Source organism: Strigops habroptila, chromosome 3 (assembly GCF_004027225.2).
Source record: "Strigops habroptila isolate Jane chromosome 3, bStrHab1.2.pri, whole genome shotgun sequence".
In the NCBI taxonomy this organism is placed as follows: Eukaryota; Metazoa; Chordata; class Aves; order Psittaciformes; family Psittacidae; genus Strigops; species Strigops habroptila.
Genome location: NC_044279.2, coordinates 36,447,440 through 36,466,576, shown reverse-complemented (window position 1 = coordinate 36,466,576; position 19,137 = coordinate 36,447,440).

Here is a 19,137-nt window from a genome sequence, read left to right as displayed (position 1 = left end):
GAGCAAGTCTTTACATCCATCCTGCCATCAAAGGTGTGATTGCAGCTCATATAATTGTGCCCTCAAGCTCTCTTTGCATCAGTTTAGCCATCTGTACCAGAGCCATCATACACTTTTACCTCTTTTAAGGCCTGTAGCAAGGACTGGCATAATCCAAGTTTGCAAAAGCTTTCGTGATCTTCTGATGAAAAGTGTAGAAATGCAAGACACTGTAATATTTCTGTTCATTGAGCTTACTGATAGAGGCATGTGTCTTGCCACTGGAGGAATCCTTTAATGAAACAAAATCCATTGCTCATCCACTTTCTTCTGGCTGCAAAACTGTTGCTGTGAATTGACGCAGGCTTAAAAATGTAAGCCAGAGCACAGAACTCAGCAATAATGCGCATATATATGTTCTTGGCAGTGCTTTGGTGCAGAGCATGACCATGATCTGTTTAATGAATGTATATTATTTAATGGTCTCATCCGGTGTTGATTTAAAGGAGAACAAATTGTAATATTTGTGCTCGAATGGCAACTAAGGGAAGATGACTCAAAACCAACCCGTTCCCTTAATCCTGGTAGATCTCAGGGCTAGAAACAGCCCTTTGAAATGGCTTTAAATGAGCCCGAGTGGAGTTTACACACTGGTGTTCATAATACAACTCATGTTCCAGAAACGTAGTAACGGAGAACACACGCACAATAGAGGCTCAGTGCACAAAGCTTGTAATGTATAATTTGTGATGAATATTTCTTTAAAAATGTAGAGCAGGAGTATCACTTATTGTTCCCACATGGAACAAGTGGTGAAAAGGTTGTGGAAATAATTTTTATTGTTATCATATGTTTTCCCTAAATGTTGCTATAGGAGTAAACCTTTTTTGGTATTACTTACAATATGCTATTGTTTGACATCCAACATTATACTTATGTTTGAATAGCTTACGTTAGTAGCATCCTTCTTTCCCTTTGTTGATTATGTCTGAGATAAATATACCATTGTTTTCATGAAGACTCAAAAACTGTTCAGTCTCCTGCTGGGTGACTGAATATTAAAAGAATGGCAGGAGCAACCTTAGTGGAATAACCCACTCAGACAGTCGCTCTTCAGACTGAGGGATCCAGATTCAGAGCTCTGCTCTAGTTTCCTTCAATTCCTGTGCCCTAGGATGGTGCACCCAGCTACTGGAGACACTGGATGACTGTGATTGCTACCCAACTCCATCAATAAGAGGGAATTTGCAATCTGGAGCAGTTCTATAGGATTTGGGGATGAGTAAAACTTCCTACAGTTGGTTTCATTTGACTTGTGTGGTCACTGAATCATTGTGGGTCTTCTGTGAAAGCTGATCAAGGAGTTTCTGCTCAAAAATGTGTAAGTCTCTTGCAGAATGTATTTCAAGTTTTAGGAAAATGCAACTTAGAGATGTAGGGGAGGAAGTAATCTTCAATCTTCCATTTTTATGGTTTTCAGAGGAACATATAATCATAGAATGGTTAGGGTTGGAAAGCACCTTAAGATCATCTAGTTCCAACCCCCTGCCATGGGCAGGGATGCCTCACACTAGGCCATGTTTCCCAAAGCTCTATCCAGTCTGGCCTTGAACACTGCCAGGAATGGAGCATTTACCAGTTCTTTGGAACCTCTGAATTTTCAGAAAGATGATTTTTATTTTTTTTTCCTCAGAAGATCTCCTTTTCTGACCATCTATTGCCACTTCCATGTGAAAGGCATAGCAAGTCACAGTTTCATTCCCTGTGAAAGAGCTGCAGTAAGCCTGGCAGGCACCTTTGCTATGTCCCAGCTGCCAAGAAAGAGTTGAGTTCTACTGATGTCAATGGATATATGACACCTAGCTATACTTTTAAATGTACTCACTTCTATCAAAAGTTGAGAGGTTCTGGGACCACCTGACACAACTCTTCTTTACACTTCTCAATGTGAGAACCAAAAGTGCATTTCTTATGCTTAAGGACATACGATGCACAAATACAAACAGACATTAGGATACATAGATATGTAAAGGATTCAGTGTTCTAAAAGTTCAATGAGTATCCAAGGGCTTTAAAAGAGGCTGGGGCTCTGAAGATGCTGGTGGAACCACCAGATGAGGTACAGTGTCATGATTGTCACAGAATTACAGAATGGTTGAAGTTGGAAGGGATCTCTGGAGGTCATCTTGTCCAACCCCCCACTGCCCAAGCATGGCAGGTTGCCCAGGACTGTGTCCAGATGTCTGTCCTGGGTTCAGCAGTGGCAGTCATTTTTCTCCTTCTTAGTAGCTGGTGCGGTGCTGTGTTTTCAACTTTAGCCTGGGAACAACACTGATAACACTAATGTTTTTAGTTGTTGCTAAGTAATGTTTACTCCGACCAAGGACTTTCTCAGTCTCATGCTCTGCCAGGGAGGAGGGGAAGCCAGGAGGAAGCAGAGACAGGACACCTGACCCAAACTGGCCAAAGGGGTATTCCATACCACAGCACGTCATGCCCAGTATATAAACTGCAGGGAGTTACCCAGAAGACCCAGACTGCTGCTTGGGTCGGGCTGGGTATCAGTTGGCGGGTGGTGAGCAACTGTATCCTCTCCCCTTGTTATTTCCCTTATCACTATTATTATCGGTGGTAGCAGTAGTGGTTTTGTATCATACCTTAGTTACTGTACTGTTCTTATCTCAACCCGTGGGAGTTACATTCTTTCGATTCTCCTCCCCATCCCTCCGGGAGCGGGGGGAGAAAGAAGGGAGGGAGTGAGCGAGCAGCTGCGTAGTTCCGAATTACCGGCTGGGCTTAAACCACGACAATGGCTTTTGAATATCTCCATGGATGGAGACTCCACAACCTCTCTGGACAACTTACGCCAGTGCTGGGTCACCCTCACAGCGAAAAAGTGTTTCCTGGTGTTCATGAGGAACCTCCCGTGCTGCATTTTGTACCCATGGCCTCTAGACATCCTGTCACTGGGCACCACTGATAAGAGTCTGTCTCTGTCTTCCTTGCACCCTTCCTTCAGCTATTTATATGCACCGATAAGATCCCCCCCTGAGACTTTTCTTCTCCAGGCTGAACAGTCCCAGCTGTCTCACCCATTCCCCATAGGAAAGATGTTCCTGTCCCTTCATCATCCTTGCGGCCTTTTGTTGAACTCTCTCCAGTATGTCCACATCTCTCTTTTACTGGTACCCCAGATCTCAACACAGTGCTCCAGATGTGGCCTCAACAGTGCTGAGGGAAAGGATCACCTCCCTTGACCTGCTGGCAATGGGAGACATTTATTACCATCAATGTTCCTTTGGACATAATTCAGCTTCTAGACGGCTTGCAGCGTTTTAGTGTTCTCCCTTGACCACTCCCAGAAAAAGAGCATATCCTAGATCCTCTGACACTTGGACAAACAAGTCCAGCCCTGGCAAAAGAAATACCTTTTAATCTAGAAAGCTTTATCCAGGAGGGGAAAAGGAAGCAGAATTTCTAGAGAATTTTCTAGGGGTAGCCGAGCCTGTGCAAGCAAGATGCATCCATCCTCCACAAAAAAACAAAAGAGTCCTTGATTGCTCAGTGCCAGGTCAGGAAATCCATTGGTGAGGTGCAGCCAGGACTGCTCTAGCCTGGACACTGTGGATTGGTGCAAGGCCCAAAAAATCCAATAAAGTAGCCCTGCTGGAAAGATCACATAAAAGTGAGGTGATAAATATTTTCACTGGTTATTTCAGAGAGAGACAGTGCAAGGCAAAGGAGAGAGCGACCTGCTGCATGGCCCTCCCAAGGCCTTTTTACCCCTCTAGATCTTCTTCTCCCTTCACACATATCCCTTGCCGAGTGCCTGTACGAAACCCTTACTGCCTAGTATGCCAGTGTGATGCAGAGTTTCATCCGGTATAGCCTGTAGTTACTACTACACAGTATTTCTTCATAGACCAGGCCTGGCAATACAAAAACTCAAAAATAGCAGGAAAAACTCCCTGGAAACTATCCTGAGACTGCTGGTCTTCTCCTTTTAGGGGCACATATAACTTCAGTTTGGGGCCAGCAGTACAGAAACTGATATCCCTGCAGGAGTTTGCCATTAGCTGTGAATTACATGCTGCTCTATGCTATGTGGGCTAGCATCCACAAAAAAGGGAGCCGAAAACCTGCCTGAGCCTGCAGTCACATTACACGTAGCTTCACGTCATGTCTTCTGAGGTGCACTGCAGATATTTTATCAGAAAAGCAGTTCTTTGCGTTGAAATGTATTGGTTCAATAAACTTACATCAGCCTTTAAAGGCAACTTGCTTTCAAATAATGGTGCATAATGTCAAAAATAAAAATTGTGTAGCTTATGTGAAGTTTTCATCTCATTTTCAGTAACCATTTAAGCAGAAAAGTTTTATTTTAGGTAAATGTTAGCATTATGTTAAACTGTATTCTACTTCTGTGTACTAACAAAGGTCATGAATAGAGTAATAAGTGTTTGAGGTCTGCAGGATTGCTTTGATGTAAATTCTATTTGCCACTGGTATTCTTCTTTTACCACATATATCCCTGGAGAATGGCTTGCCTGCATAGCTCATGAATTTGTTATAAATCATAATGCTTCTATTACATCATTTCCAACCTATCCAAGCTAAAAGCACAATGTGATTTTTTTTTCTTCCCCTATGTGAAATTTCCAGTTTGGTGGCATATCTGCTGCATAATAATTTCCAGACACTCATTCTTTCATGGTATATCTAACGTCTGCATTTTGGACCCAATCTAGCTGATTATTGAAAACTGTGGGAGTTTGCCAGTGGTTACAGCAGGACCAGAATTGGGTCCTCTTTGTATCTAATTTGCCTTTGTTGGAGCAGCATGCTGGTTGGGAACCAGCTTCTAATGAGAATGTATCTGGAGCCGCAAACATCAGATGTGCTAATTGTCTGCTGAAATGCTGGTTTTGGTGCCAGCAGTCAATGCTGTTTGTTTTCTCTTATGATTTAATGCCACAAAATTCATCTGTTACAATTTGTAACAATGGCAAATGAGGAAAATGTTGGCTTACAATGAACAGTTCTGCAATCTGGCAAAATAATGGCAGCAATGAACCATATTTCTGATAGGTTTCTGCTATGCATACTTTCATTCCAAAATAGGGAAGGGGAAAAAAATTACATGATTTTATGTCACAGTATTAAGAATGCTAGCTATTAAATCCTGTTGAAAGATAAGTCTGTTAGCCAAGTAAACTGTAAGGTGTAAGCCACCATTTGTAGGCGTTTTTATACACATTAGTCTCTAGACATGCATATTCCATTGAATTCAGTGGAATTATCCATGTACATTCAGTTATTCAGTTGTGTGCCTGTAGTATTGGGACTTTCTTTGGTAGGAAGTAAAAAGCTGAGATAAAACTGTTCTTTTATAATATCCAGAATTACTTTAGCCTAAGAATACCAAATGCATCGAAGTTATAGTAGTCATGTCATGTAGTCATGTCATGTAGTCATGTAGGGAAGCCTCTGTCCATGGCAGTGGGGTTGGAACTAGGTGATCTTAAGGTCCTTTCCAACCCTAACTGTTCTATGATTCTATGATTCTATGTGCTCTGCTTTTGACCAGGGCCATAATTTGGTGCTTACATGTGAGTCTACCTGTTTTCTGTTTATCTCTGATAACAATATAATGACAAAAAAACCTAAAACTGCCTGAATAATGAAACAGTGTTAACAGAACAATCTCTGAAAGTGAAGAGATACAACAGAACTTGCATCTTTCATCAAAATTTTTATACAATTCATTAAGAAACAGAACTGGATTTTGCAAGGCTAGTTGTTTTGGGTGGTAAAATGGTGGAAATCTTTTTCACAATGCTATTTATGAAACTGTGTTCTGAAATAAAGTTGAAATATTAATTTTGCATTTGCTCATCTCTGCTTATCTCGTTCAGCCCATTCACTGCAAATGCAGCAGCATTCAGAATCAAAAAGTGGGACAAGCTGCCTCTGGTAGTGAAACTAAGGAAAAAACTATGATGAAGGAACCAAAACAGTGAAAAAGGCAAAGCTTCTTAATGAATATTTTGCTCTTGTGAGATGATCAGGAATGTGCAAGGCCCAGAGAACTTTTGGGTTTCAAGAGCATTGCATGGCAATGCACCCATCAGCAGAAGGCTGCCTGCGCTCAATGGTTTTCCAGTGGAACCAGAGCAAGGACACAGCAAGCCACGGGGAATGCTTGGCTCACTGTGCTAAGCACTGGAAAGATACAGGGAAGCCCACATAGTCCCTTTTCCACCCCACCAAAACACCCTGCAGGAGTGCGATGTACCTGCAGAGAGGAAATGGGAGTTAAAAAGACACACACAGCAATGGGTCAATTAGGCACATTTTTGCCAGCAATTTCCCACATATATGCAAGCTCCACTTAAAACAGGAGTCTCCTATCAAGCAATCCTTTGAAATTGTTTACTCTTTAATGGTTGCAAAGTATGGCAACATAATACCTTTAACGGAACCTCAAATAAACAGCATATGCTCTGAAGTGTCTATGAATGGGTTTCATGGGCTTGAATTCTTACGTCACACACTGGTAACAATTATGACTTCAACGAATGCCTTGGGGATGTAGAAGAGCATATATAAAGTTTTAATGAAGGCATAAACTGATAATATTTATTTTAAAAGCATATAATCACACTGAGAGATGAGGAGGGGGAAATGTCATAAATAATGAAAAGATTTATTGTTGCAAAGTGCTTTACAAGTGTTACAATATATTAAAAAAATAGTGGTCCCCAATAAAGGTGTTGACTGCACGGGGCAGTCCCACCAGCTTGGCAGCAAGCACCACAAACACCACATGGACTGGGACTATGTGGCAATACGTCCAGGCCAATGGCTTGTGGCAGTGAGCATCTGCCCAAAGGGCTGTCTGGTCCAAAGGGTTGACATGTAAGTTTAGTGGTTTACGCAGACTGAGACATATGAGGCACGTTTGGGTGCACCCTGCAACTTGTTGGTGTAAACTGTTATTAACTGTGATTATCCAGACCTTGACATCCTTTTGAGCATGCTTAGTGCCAGACTGTAACCAGCCTTCAGTCGTTGGTGGAAGCCATTTTCTGCACATATTGCCAAGTTAAGACAACAGTATGTGACTGCTTCAGCTGGAAATGGTTTAAAACCAACTCTGGTGTGGCTCAGTGTTCTCATCCTGTTCCCATCCCCTACTATGCTCTTCTCCTTTTTTGTTTCAAAATCTTATTTTCACAGTACCAGAAACATGATTTATTTATCCCATTAATAGTTGAAATGCAATTCCTTTACAACGTAATAGCTATCTCATGTATAACCTTCCTCTCCCCAAAACTCTAAGATCCCACACTGTTTATGAGACTATTCCAAAACTGATGTATTTATGATCAAGCATTTCTTGGCCATATTTGGTGTGTGTTTAGCTGTTTCAATATGTGTTCAGCCCAGCTATACTCAGCAACTGAATAGATGTTGTATGTGAAGAGCAATCACTTTATGAACAGATTTAGTGACGACTTGCCAATGGCATGAGAGAGTTAGACACTGCCATTTTGGTATCATGCCCTGGTCTCACCCAGCAGAAGATGTCAGGAAGGTGTGTGAGTATTTAGGCATATCAAGATTAGGATTTGCAAAGTGTCCAGAGCAGATGCCAAGTAATTAATGAGTCATGGGAGAAAAGCAGAAGTCACATAGGGACCAGAATCCAGACCTTCCCCATCCATCTGAACACCACAATTTCGGTATCAGAGTAATGTTTAGTCATGGAATTATAGAATCACAGAATGGTTTGGGTTGGAAGGGACCTTAAAGACAATCTAGTTCCACCCCCCCACCACAGGCAGGGACACCTTCCACTAGACCAGGTTGCTCCAAGCCCTGTCCAACCTGGCCTTGAACACTGCCAGGGATAGGGCACCCACAGCTTCTCCGGGCAACCTGTGCCAGTATCTCACCGCCCTCATAGTAAAGAACTACTTCCTTATATCTAATCTAAGTCTACCCTTTGTCAGTTTAAAGCCATTGCCCCTTCTCCCATCACTTTTTGGTCTTATAAAAAGAGTCCATCCTTACGGGATGGCAAAGCAAACTGATCCTATGTAGCATGAGGGGAAGGGCCACCTTTCTCATGTCTTTTTAGACCCGTACACATCACCTGAGCTGTACTAAAGTAGCAGATCCCCCACACTTCAGTCTTGCTGATGTCCCTGGGTGGGTCCAAGCACCCCAGCTTGATCCACTGCTCCGGATGTGCAGGGACATATCAGGGCAGCCCCAGGGTCGACGTGGCACTCAATGAGAGGAAAAGGGAAGATTTTTCTCCTGCTCTGAAAGAAGGAGTCTGGCTGAGCTCATCACTCGTTCCTGCTGGAGAGATCCTCACCCAGGAGGGTGCAGGCTTTGGGCAGGGCGTGCGAGCAGCAGGAAAGACTGGCAGTGGCTGGAGATCGTAAAGATCAGTGCCTTCGCCTGCAGCGTGGGCTCCTAAATCATCCAGGGAAGGCATCCAACAGCTTTACCCTAACCCACCACATGTGGGATACCATACGTGTTTTTCGATCTAATGTTTTATGGGAAATACAAACCAGAAAATGTTGACCCAGTCTTGCTCTGTGCTTCTAACATTGCCCTCCCCAAATGGTGCTGCTGTCACGAGCACTAATGCTGCCCTCACGCTTCGGTCTGGCAGCCTGGCTTCCCCACCGGTTGGTCCCTCCATGTGCATGAAGTATCAGATGACCCTCTAACAACATGTTTTGGCTCCCATCACTTGGACTGTTGCAACATACACATCCACTCCATCCTTACATGGTGAGGATGGAAGGGCTGCATTTTGGGGATGAGTAGCAGGTGGTCCTCTCCTGCGTTTCTGAGCACAGAAGCATGGAGAAGCACAGGGAAAATTGCACCCCAGTACCCTTGCTTATAGCTGCTCCCAACCCTGCCTGCTCTGCACCATGCAAAAAGGCTCTCCCATTCACCTTATATATGGAGTTGGGCTACTGCTCAGAACCAGCTGGTGTAATAAGTACCCTTATTCTGTGCGGAAAAGGAGGAAATCCTGTTTCCAGCAAACTTACAGGCAAAACTCAGAGGCGTTTGCTTTTGTCCTGGGTTCAGCTGTGGCAGTCGTTTTTCTCCTTCTTGGTGGCTGGTGCAGTGCTGTGTTTTTTAACTTTCAGCCTGGGAACAACGCTGATAACACTGATGTTTTTAGTTGTTGCTAAGTAATGTTTATTCCAACCAAGGACTTTCTCAGTCTCATGCTCTGCCAGGGAGGAGGGGAAGCCGGGAGGAAGCAGAGACAGGACACCTGACCCAAACTAGCCAAAGGGGTATTCCATACCACAGCACGTCATGCCCAGTATATAAACCGGAGGGAGTTACCCGGAAGGCCCTGATCACTGCTCGGGTCGGGCTGGGTATTGGTCGGCGGGTGGTGAGCAATTGTATCCTCTCCAATTGTTATTTCACTAATCATTATTATCACTGGTGGTAGCAGTAGTGGTTTGTATTATACCTTAGTTGCAGGACTGCTCTTATCTCAACCCGTGGGAGTTACATTCTTCCGATTCTCCTCCCCATCCCTCCGGGAGCGGGGGGAGGAAGGGGGGGAGTGAGCGAGCGGCTGCGTGGTTCTGAGTTACCGGCTGGGCTCAAACCACGACAGCTTTATTCTAAGAGCACTTAGCAGATGGATTTCACTGTTGGTATGAAGCTCTGCACCTCCTTTCAAACTGCTCTGTGATGTGACTGCTAAAGTACTGGAAGACCAGCATTTACTATAAAGCTGAAATATTAATATTTATACACTGTATTCATTGGGGTGGAGTAATTACCTTTTTTACTAAGAAGCTATTAAAACGTTTTTCTAAATTGCCCTAAATAGGTTTCCCACCTAGAACACGCTGTTCTTTCTTCCCCCCTAACTTCCCTTTCTTTTCACTGTGTGGCTTTGATCTTTTGTTTGACTTGTGCTTCACAGAAAAATGCTCATAAACCTTCACAGTAAGGTTCTCTTGGCTTACAGCTTTATTCAAGAAACACAGTGGATCTGAGGCAAAACCATTTTAGGAGCACTTAGGAAAGGAAGTCTATTTGCTGTGTACTAGAACAAAAAGGTTCACTTCCCCAAAGGTTTAGGAAGACGGTTTGCAAGATAGTGACGTCTAATTTTGGTCACACATTGTACCACACTTTAAAAAGCTTGGCCTTTTAAAGAATGAATGAGATTTCACATATTTCAGTTCTTAAAAAGCTTTCCAGAATGCTGCAGCAAGTCCATGCAAGCCTTTCTGAACACTTCCCGGGTTCAGACAAGCACAAACCCTGCGGCTACAAACAGGTCCCTGCCTGCTGTAACTCCAGGATAGGAACCGACCATGGAACCGGAGGGTGAGAGTGGTGAGAGTTAGCAATTTGCTGTAATCCAAGATTACTACAGTTTTATTTCATGTCTCCACAAATTACAGATGGATGTGGAACTAATGGTTTTTCTCAGCGGCGATACGTGCTCTGCTCAGGGATATGGAATTAAGAGCAGAAAGATTATTTCTCAACAATTAGCACTTAAGCTGCTATTACTGTAGTTTACTAATAAAATCCAGGAAGAAAAGTTCACCGTGTCCATATTGTTCTTTCTCTCCCATGCTGTTTTAATCCTTTTTCTTATAATTTCACTTTCTTCTGCTAGAAGCAAATATGATTAAATTAGTAATGAAAACCCAGAGCATTACAACACAGATCTGAAGCACTATTGCTGTTTGCATTCTAACATTTAAGCTTCACAAGAGATACTGTTTGCAGATGCAAAAGAAAGAGAGACTGTCAATGCTGCAAGGTCAAAGGAGAACCCAGGAAAGAATAGGATGGGGTTTTTTTAATGCACTTTTATCCTATCCCAGAGCCTTTGAATCAAAGTTTGTCCCAGGACTCTGAAAGCTGAGGCACAGCACGTCCAAAGAGGACCTCACCAAGTCCTGTGCAAAACAGCTCTCAGCCTTCCCCACCCACTGCTTTGGCTGCTCATGCTGACTAGAGAAACTAGATGTGAGAATCTCATTTAGTTGCAATACTTAATGTAGGTTATGGAATATAGGTGCTAATAAAAGTCTGCTCTTCACCCAGAGACAAGCATCTATTCTGGGAAACACACTGACAAAAAGAGGCTGAAGAAAGAAAGGAAACAACCTTTAAAATAAAGACTTCACTTTACCATGCAATGGCTCTACAGGATGAAATCAAAGAGTATCTTTCCCACATAACAGCTCTACAGGATAAAATAGAAAAGAGCTGTGTTTTTGGAGCTCCCCGGAGCTCAGAAATCCTCCTCTGGAAATTAATAGAAGCATTTGTGTCTCCTGCTGAGGGCTGTAGTCCAATTCGCAGGCACTGGAGAATGCATCTCTCTCCATGACATTCATCAGGTTTGCACAACACCAGAGTTGGGGTGGTCTGAAGGTTTTGCTATTATATTTTGCAGGGTGCCAATGCTGGTGACTTCAGGTATGTGCAGTCGTGTGCGCTCATGGGGATTGTCCAGGGGGAGCTACCTGAGCATCCAAAAGGAAGCAGAGTGATTGCAGAGCCCAAGGTCCTCACTGGAAAAATCCAGCCCAGTGCTTTCATCTAAGAATCAGTGCATTCAAACACAAGGTTTGCTTTTCTCATTAAGGTTGGTGCCAACTAAGATGGGCTTCTCCAGACAATGTAGTGAGGTATAGCAAGATGGGCACTTGCAGGGCTTGGGAGGTCCTGTTCATTCACACAGGAGTTACCCTGGCAGCTCCTACTGCTCCTGAGTGCTCTAATCTGTCAGGGACCCAGTGATGCCCTCCTGGCTCCTGCCTCTGCTGCTGGTCCTGCCTGACCACACAAGCCCTTCCGTGGCTGCCCCGAACTGCATAATGAGATGGAATCTCTAATTTTGTTGTTTTAGTTATTTACAGCCAGCTTATATTGAAGAGGGAAATGGTGGAAATGACCCGGGAAGACGGGAGAGGAGAGGCTGCCTCTAGCAGCAGCACAGATTTGCACCCAGCTGAAGTGGCCCTGCAGCTCCAATCTCATGTTCCTTCACAGCCCTTCTTTTGGGTTGGGTTTCTTTTTCCTTTCTGATTCCTGAAAGTTCGGATCTAACTTGCTTTTTTCTTCCTCTGTCTCACATGTTGCCTTTATTCCACAGCTTCTTTTACACACCTCCCACCATTTTCTTCCCCATAGCCCATCATCTCCACCTCCTTGATCTGGCACTGTTTGCTCTGTGCACTCAGGTTAACCTGTTTGCAGGCATACAACTGAGTGTCTCAGCGAAGCCCAGCTTGGTAGGTGGATCCATGGCTCTGGATGAGGTATGGCTGTATGAAAACAGACATGACAGATAGCACAAACCATGGTGGCCAGCACGCAGGTGAAGTTTCTATTCTGCCCCTTCAGGCTACGCAGTGAAAGAGCAGAGGTGAGAGGCAACAACTGGCAAAGCATTGCTATTCACGCAATGTGTATTCCAAAATGCCTGGAGTTCACTGCAAATCTCTGTATTTACTCCCAGCTTTGGCCTGAGAAGGGCAGGTGAGGCTTGAGCCTATGAAACTCAATGGGAGGGCTCCCACTTCACCCTTGGGCTGTTTGTGAAGAAAGGGTGCAGGCATCAGACCGTGAGCAATACCAAAGGATACAGGGAAGGCTGCTCAACACTTTCATATGCCCTTTGCTACACTGTGTGAGCAAGAAGAAAGAAAGTGACTGGACATCTAAAATGGATTAAAAGAAATACATCTTTTTTTATCCCCTCCAAAGAGTGCTCAGAAGGATAAAAATGTTAAACTTATGGGTAATAGCAGTATTTATATTTATACCACCTGAATTGCTGGTTGTCCCAGTAGAGTTACAAAATCTTCAGATGAAGTGTTTTCAGTACCTCGCAGCATAAATTCTGACCCTTCTCCCTCTTCCCCAGATAACTTGGATCCTATAAAATGAATATGGTACATTTTTGATTTGCACAGAAAAGTGCTGTTACACTATCCTAATGTTCCTAAGAGAAGTTGTGTTTATTTAACATACGAACATTAGCAGCCAGGCAGGACATTACGATCTGTGGAAATCTGCACTTTTAAACTGAGGAAGTACAAATCAACCTATTTCTCATTAACCTTATCTCAAAAATCTAGTTGATGGGACATACTCTTAAGTTTACTCCTTCTTAAAAAACCTTTCCCTCCTCCAGGACTGCTGGTGTTTGCTGCTTAGTTCAAACTGCCAAAGTTAGCCATCAGGCTATCTGCTAACTACCTCTTGGATTAAGACATTCTTCTCAAATTGTTTATAGGCTGCTCCCCTCCCTTTCTGCTCACGTCTGGACCTCTGTAATTTTAAATTACATACTGTGTTAGGCATCTTACTCCATCAATCCATGAGATCTCTTCTGTGCCCTCCTAGTTTCCTTTTATTCTAAAATAGATGAGTGCCATATGACTAATCTGACACGACTCATTCCTTGCAAACCTGTATGATTTTAGTGGTTTTTCTACCACACCTTTCTAATCTTAGCAATATTCTTCCCATAACAATAGAGTTGGCCTCTTGCACATGGTGCTTGGAAAGGGCTCTCATCAGTGTGCTTGACACTGCTGGAATAGCTTCAGTAGATTTAAACATCAGGCCTATATACCCAAAGAGCTCGCCTGGCTTTCTGACAGCTGCCTAGCAGGGTGCAGATGGTTTTAGTTTATTCCCCATTTACCACCAAATGATTTTTCCCTTAAAATTAATAGAAGAAAAATATTTGGAAAGTGATAGCTGGTTGTTAGATATTACTTTTAGTGTTCCTGTTAATATTTTTCTTTTGTTTCTTTTCTCTCCCATATGCGCTTGTTCTTGTGATCTGGCAGGGTTGTAAAGTTATGATTCAGCAAAGTGCTGAAGGTGAGAGCACGGCTTTGCTGATGCCATGGCCACCGCTGCAGCCAGGACTTCCTTCCCAATGTGCCTTCTGGTGGGGTGCTCAGCTTGGTCACATCCATGACAGCATCCCGGCTCTGGGGTCACCATCACCTTCAGGATGTGGAGGAAGAGGTGGTGCGCATGGTGCTGGGAGTGCGGCACAGGGATGGGCTGTAGCTGTGGGGTTGGCACCATCTCCGTGTTTGCCCTGGAGTGATTTTGGGATGCAGCATATAGATGAGAGAGACTTTCAACAGGTTTTCAAAGTGGGGTACAAAGAAATCCCCTGTTGTTTATGGTTTATTGCTTTTGGGGACATCCAGCCTTTCAATCCAGACCATCCAAAGGCTGGAAAGAAGAGGAGGCTTTATAGAATTGATAGCTTCTATTGAAATGAATTCCATATGGGGAAGTAAGTACTGTCTCCACATAGTAACACCCAGTGTGGAGTGTACTGTCAAGTTCAGGCCCTGACTCTGAAAACACTTGAAGGCAGAACATATGTTTTGGGGGGTTTTGAAGATACCACAACCCATGAGATTTCTAAGACAGCATGAATGTATTTTGTATAATGCATGAATTCAAAAAGAAAAAAATCTCAGAATGCTTGAAAGTTTTCTCATACGTATTGCGCTCAAATGAGTGTAACTGTGGTTTCTGCAGGGTCATTCCTTCTTTGTCCTTGTACAATGAGAATACACTTCTGCCTTCTAACTGGATCTCATTGAGATCTAGTCTAGGTGTTCAGATGGGCCTTTAGAGAACCTACCCCCAGCTCCAGGGAAGTGCTGTTAGATATTACCCCTGCTGCATCTCCCTTCTCCTCCTTTCAGCTGAGGAGGCTCTGAAAGTGTTTTGGCCTGAGTTTGATAGGCTGACTTCTTCAGTGGCATTAGCCAGAGTGGTTTCATCGATTTCCCAAAGCTACACAGATTCACACCATCTGCAAAGCTGACATAAAGGATTTACAGTGAAAAAGGTACATCACATTTTTATTATTTCCTGATGTTGTTTTGTTATGACATCACGTTCTGGACAATGATAATTCAAAAGCCTCCTTTTATAGCCTTTTTACTGGGCTGCATGGATGGATGTTTAGGCTCTGTTCAAAGTCTCGACTGTGTAGTTTTCACTCAAGCTCAACCCAGCATGGGCAGAATCAGCGTAGCAGGAGGGAGCCTGACAGCAGTGCTGGTAGAAATGAATACTGGTTTTTAATGAACAAATCCAAATCACAGAAGTGGCTGGCATGTTTAATTGCAATATTATCTATAGCTGAGGGAATCTGGTCAGGTTTGGGCTTGCAGTCTCCCATGCCCGGATGCCGTCACCTACTCCAAATTGGAAAGAGCAATGCTGAGAAACTTTCCATGTCTCAAAGAAGCTGCTGGCTCTTGCTTGAAATATTTGTCCATGCTGTCTGTGACATAAGTGCACTCACTGAGGAGCAGGGCTCAGATGAGATAGTTGTTTTCCACCAGAAATTTAAAACTTTGAGCATTTTCTCCTGCCTCTTATCCTCAGCCCACAAGGAATGTGACTGGACAGAAGAAACCTGAAGTTAAATCATGTAGGTGCTACATTCACCACAGTGAGACTTTTTAGGGAAGATAAGGAAGTCTGTTTTGTGTAGAAGTATGTTTTGGCAGGATGACTTGTGATTGAGGACGCATAAATTCTTTAGTCTAGACCTCTAATTAGCCTTTCTAATTTAATGAATTGTTCCAAGTGATTTTAAGTGGAAAATGTATTTTTGCCTTTTATTTGCATGGTTTACGTGCATGCTTATGTTTGCTTGAGGCTTGAGCTGACAATACAACAAATGAACATCTCCTTGCAGGTATGTGATGACATTGTATGACAGAACTTCAAAGCACATATGATCTTAGTGCCCCAATGTACTAGGGGCAACAAAGGAGGGGCAGGTGCATGTGAATAAATACCTCTAAATTACTCTAGCCTTTGACAAGCAGCATTCAAGGGACAGGTACGGAAACGCCTTCCTGCTCCAGGCAGTGGGTTCTGCTGGCTCAGAGGGGAGATGTCTATCTATACTGACTGTCCCTTTCCGAGTCTGAAGTTAATTATTTCTGTAAAACTGGGACTCAGAACTTAAAACCTATTCTGGATTTTATGCACCTGTGTATGTGATGAAGACAAGTGGCTTATCTCCCTTTGGAGACACATCTGGAAGAGGAGTGCAAGGGTTAGAGCAATTGCTCATGAGTAGGAGCTCTCAACGGTGTAATTGGAAATGACCCATATTCCCATTTTTTTTTTGAGCTAGGTTAACCCCACTGTCTCAGCTTCCTGAACAGTCAGTGGAGAGGGATCAATGATTCATCCCACCCAGCTTAGACCCATATTTTAGAAAGAATGAATTGCCCTCTGGCTGATGAAAACCTTAGATGAGACATCTAAGTTTTAAATTACTAAAGCTCGGTGACACAGATCTTCTAAATGCAGAAAACCTGTTTAATTTGGCTACTCTTTTGACCTTTATCCGGAAAAAAATCCTCACTAACTTTTCATCAACACCAAACACATCAGTGTACCTTTTTGTTTACTACTTCCTGTGGTCAGCCCTCCTTGGCTTGTAGCTTTTTGCCTTGATTGGAAGCGTGGTGTGGCTGCTCTAGTACAATCCCCTACACCTCCATAGACTACAAGAGTGCCTGCTCATTTTACTGATGCCGTCAAAGTGTCTTTAACTGCCCTTGTGCACGTGGTGGGGGAGAAGACCTTACCCCAAAGGTTTGCACTGCTGACATTGTTTCGGGGCTCTGTCACCGAGGCACTCAGTCCTCTCAGAACAGGGAAGCCTTTAGACTTTTGTCATTGGAAAACAATGATGTGTGGTGCATCTTGGGTACATCTGTGTGCACCATCTTCCCTGAAGTGTGAAATCACATCTGTACAACTCAATCACTCATCACAATATTTTGGGGCTGGTGCAGATGCAATGAGCTTACAAAACTAAGGAGTTCTGGAAGCTTCTCAGATGAAGATTGGCTTTTCTCTGCTTAGACTCTACTGGATAGTTTTACTGAAACCCCCAACAACAGGAGAAAGGGAAACCTCATGTAAACCAATTTAATGCTCTTTCTTAGTGAAAGAAGTACAGCAGCCTTAGTGAAGGAACTAAAATGAGGCCAAATTCAAGGCCCTATCTTGCAAAGTGCTAAGGCTTTCAGGTCCCTGAGGCAGGATGATCAGCATCATCTAGAATGAGACTCTGGACTGTGACACATGCTTGACAAAGCTCACCATGCTTGGTGAGCTTTCAAAGGTGCTTCAGAAGAAGCCCTGATTTTACCAGTAAGAGTATTTCAAAGCAACTCTGTTGTAGAGAGTAATGGAGTTGGTGCATTAGCTGTAGTAGTGTGGAGCAGGCAAGGAGGGGTTACTTCTAAATAATTTACTGACCTGTTTCCTCATTTTTAATTTTCTAGAGTAACTCACAGCTGTGCTTAAACAAAGAGTAGAATGTTACATTTATTAGGAGCCTCTGAACTACCATGAAGTAGTTGAGCAGAGGAGAAGCAAGATGTGTAAATAGAACAATATCAGCAGCCTTCCACCTCAAAGAGCTGGTGTGAATAGAGGCAGCGGTCCCAACCTGCTGATATGCTCTGGGATGCCCTCTGGTCTGTTCTGCATGTGTGTGTATGACTGGTTTTGAAGACTCTTCCATTTCCAAGCCAAGCAACTAGCCAAAATTTAGGGTACTGGATTTAGTTTCATTTAGAAAGACAAATTGAGTCGGGGTTGCTTGACCTAAGCCTGTCTGTTTATGAGGAAGGCGCTGAGTCCAGTCTCCTGAGCAGAGGAGGAATGGACCAAGGAGCCATATGCAGCTTCTTTGCTCATAGGTTTAGTCTTTGTAGTCTGCTCTTAGACCAAAAGCACTCTTGCTAAGCTTTCCTCCAGCGGTGCTCCCAGTGCTGTTTGCAATTGTTCTGTTGCTCCTTTCTCTGCTTCTGTTTTTCTCTCACCTTTTTTTTTTTTTTTTTGGCATATAATTTACTATAATAACAATAAAATGTCTTTCACTAGTTTCTGTGTACAGAACAGAGGTTGCAACTTTGGCTGGTCTTCGCTTCCATGAAAGAGACTGATTATTGCTAATACTCATTGCCATAAGCAACTCCAGTAACTCCAGCATAACATAAGTAACTCCAGCTCGCTAGCACTGTTTTCTTTGCTGCCTCTGTCATTGATGTGCACCCCCATTTATGCCTATTTAGCCTCCTTATTTTGCAGGTTTTGGTGTTACCAGAAAAGTCATTACTTATCCACAACCAGTTACTTTCAGCGCTGCACATCCCAGGAGTGTATTTAAGACTTTGAGATTCCCCATAATGCAGAGTTCAGAAAAGTACAAAGGTAAATCTATGCACTACAAGCTGATCTAAGAAGTCAAGACTCCATGAAAAAAAGGCAATAGTAGAGGTCATCCTTTCCAGGTCAAGGCTAATTACTGAAAAGGATGAGAACAGCCTTGAAGTTGTTAAGGGAAAGGGAATAGACAGAAGATTATGAATGCTTCCTGTGTTCCACAGGAAATGAAAACTTCCTATTTTCTTTTCTTAAGCCTATTTCCTATCGAAATCAGGGCTATACCGTTTAATTGTGTGTATTGGTTAAGAAAGATGGGGACTGTTTTCATGTAATACACATGTATAACTAAACTGAGGTGTTTTGTGTCAAATTCTGACAGAAGGAAGCCGGACTCCATTCCCAGCACGGATAATGAAATGCTGATGAACAATGTAATTATAAGGATTTTAATCAGAAACTGTAACTTTTGCTCCTATAAAACTGTGAATAATGATGCACTGAAACTTATCTGTGAAATGAATGTCCTTATTGGTCTGGATAATACAAGGCTTCTAACATTCATTTTGGTCTCTTACCCTGTGCTGTGTCATTGCTGTGTTGTTGTTTTAAATACAATAGAACACTTTGCTGAGTGTGCCAGAATCACCAGAAGCTTTTGAAAAATCTAAAAAAAACCCCTTTTTTTAAAGTGTTACAAAGATACAGTCACAGTTATGGTCTGTGGTAAAGTTCCAAGCACCCAAAGGCAAACAGAGATGCATCTCATGATTGTAAACTGTGTGTAAAGGAGAGACTGGGGTTTTTGTTATGGCCACCTCAAACATAAGATCTGTGTCATCAGCTTTGCCACACACAATGTTGTTTCGGACA